The sequence below is a fragment of the Arachis hypogaea genome, chromosome 2 (assembly GCF_003086295.3).
Source record: "Arachis hypogaea cultivar Tifrunner chromosome 2, arahy.Tifrunner.gnm2.J5K5, whole genome shotgun sequence".
NCBI classification, from domain to species: Eukaryota; Viridiplantae; Streptophyta; class Magnoliopsida; order Fabales; family Fabaceae; genus Arachis; species Arachis hypogaea.
This window is the reverse complement of record NC_092037.1, coordinates 48,343,682-48,346,100: the sequence shown is the minus strand read 5'-3', so window position 1 is coordinate 48,346,100 and position 2,419 is coordinate 48,343,682. Positions and strand designations below refer to the sequence as shown.

At 40.4% G+C, this 2,419-nt stretch overlaps 1 non-coding gene across 1 annotated transcript; it reads left to right on the top strand.

Moving 5' to 3' along the window:
* Window positions 1-346: 346 nt before the first annotated feature.
* LOC112765361 (small nucleolar RNA R71) lies at window positions 347-450 on the top strand. Its single transcript, XR_003183683.1, has one exon. It is a non-coding gene; the product is annotated as a small nucleolar RNA R71 (small nucleolar RNA).
* Window positions 451-2,419: the final 1,969 nt, after the last annotated feature.

Below are 2,419 nucleotides of genomic sequence, written 5' to 3'. Positions count from 1 at the left end.
CTCTTCCCAATCACCTCCTTCCGTGCTTACTTCCTCTTGATCTTGTGTGTGCATTGCAGCCACTTGCTTTGTGTCTAATTTCCTGGTGAGCTCTGCTAGTTGCTTGGCAAACACCTTGTTTTGGGCTAGAATTGTATCAACATGGTTCAGCTCCATGACTCCTTTAGTGTTGTGCCTCTCTGAAGCATAGTAGTACTCATTCTCAGCCACTGTCTCAATCACTTCGATGGCTTCTTCCACAGTCTTTTTCCTGTTCAATGAACCTCCTGATGAATGGTCTACAGCCTTCCTTGATTCATAAGAAAGTCCATCATAGAAAATATGCAATTTCACCCAGTCATGGAACATGTCTGGTGGGCATTTCCTTGTCAATTCTTTGAACCTCTCCCATGCCTCGTAGAGGGTTTCACCATCCTGTTGTCTAAAAGTCTGAACCTCAGACCGAAGCCTATTGACCTTTTGTGGAGGGTAGAAACGTGCCAGAAACTTGCTTTCCACCTCATCCCAGGTTGTTAGGCTCCCCCTTGGGAATGATTCCAGCCACTTAGCTGCCTTGTCCCTAAGTGAAAATGGGAACAAGAGCAGTTTGTAGGCATCTTCCTGGACTCCATTGGACTTCACTGTGTCACAAATTCTCAGGAATTTTGTGAGATGTTGGTTTGAATCTTCATTAACACTCCCACCAAATGAACAATGATCCTCCACCAGTGATATTAGCTGTGGTTTGAGTTCAAAATTGTTGGCCTGAATGGGTGGTTTCTGAATGCTGCTACCACAATTCCCAGAGGTTGGGTTTATGTATGAACCAAGAACCCTCCTCTCAGGAATGGCATTGTTTCCGTCAGCCCTCTCATGGTTGTGAACTTCTCTATCCATGTTGAGATCTAGAGCTTCCTCAAAATTGTCCTCAGACTCTCCTTCAGATTCTTCTTCTCTCAGTACTCTCTTCCCTCTTGCTTCCCTTCTAAGTCTATGAAGGGTCCTCTCTGGTTCGGTATATGGAGGAGTTGTTGTCTCTCATCTCCTACCTGTCATACAAGAACACACCACAAGCAACAAACAAGTGGAATACTCTTGGTTAATGGAAGAGTATGGTTAGAGCAGTTGAGGAATTAATTCAAATAGTTAGTGGGTCAGTGAGTTAGTTGCTTGAAATGAAAGGCATAGGAAAGAAAAAGCAAATAATAGAGTGCAGAAATTAAAATTCAACAAGTAACTTGAACTAAATTATCAAAACAAGAAAAATGCTCAATCTAGTTAACTTCCAATTTGAGAATTGTCAATCGAAAACCAATCCCCGGCAACGGCGCCATAAACTTGATGTGCTATAATCTTGATAGCTACGATTTTAGGAAATTGCACGATCGGCAAAAATTCCTTCCGGCAAGTGCACCGGTTATCGTCAAGTAAAAACTCACAATAGAGTGAGGTCGAATCCCACAAGGATTGGTTGAATGAGCAATTCGGATTAGAAGTGTGTTCTAGTTGAGCGGAATCAAGATTTAGATGAGAATTGCGGAATCTTAAATTGCATGAATTAAAGAGCGAGAAGCTAAATTGCTGAAATTAAAAGGGGATGGGGGTGATTGCATGAAGTTAAATGCAGAATGTAAAGAGAAAGTGTAGATCAGAAATGGGGAGTTCATTGGGTGTTAGGAGATATTGAGATCTCCGAATCAAAACAACTTTTATCCCTTCCTCAACCAATGCATTCATTGAATTTTGCTTGGCAATCTTATATGATTGGATCCCAATTCCTTGGCTCACCAATTCTCTCTAAAAACAAACAAATTCCCAATCCCTTGGTTTAAATGTTCATAAGAAGAGATGATGCTCGATCACTGATTATACCACACAGTTTCATGAACCACAATTTGGTAGGATTACATGTCACAATATCCATCCAAACCCCAATCCAATTCACTGTGAGAAAGCTTCTCTAGCATGAATCCTCCATTCCTTTCCCAAGGTTCCGAAGGATTCCAATTATGGGTAGTTTCTTTCCCAAGACAACTACCCAATGGAATTAGATCGAGAAGCTTTCTAACAAAATTCAAGAGAAAAGATTGAAGAAGAAGATAAAACTATTATTGATTCATTGAATTACAATAGAGCTCCCTAACCCAATGAAAGGGGTTTAGTGAGTCATAGCTCCGAATTCAAAACTAGAAAAATTGATGAAAAATTCTCAAGTGTCCAAAAGTGCTAACTAACTTCAATTCTATCCTATTTATACACTTTCTAAATCGAGCTTCTGTTGTGTTTCTTGGGCTTTGAGGCCTTTCCTTGATTTCCTTTTGCTTTGGGTTTATGGTCCATAATCCTGATGAGGCTGTGATCCAATTCTGTAACATTCATTGAGCAAACTTAGTGATAAACAAGTAATGACACAAGACTCAACAAATTGAAGTTCCAGACT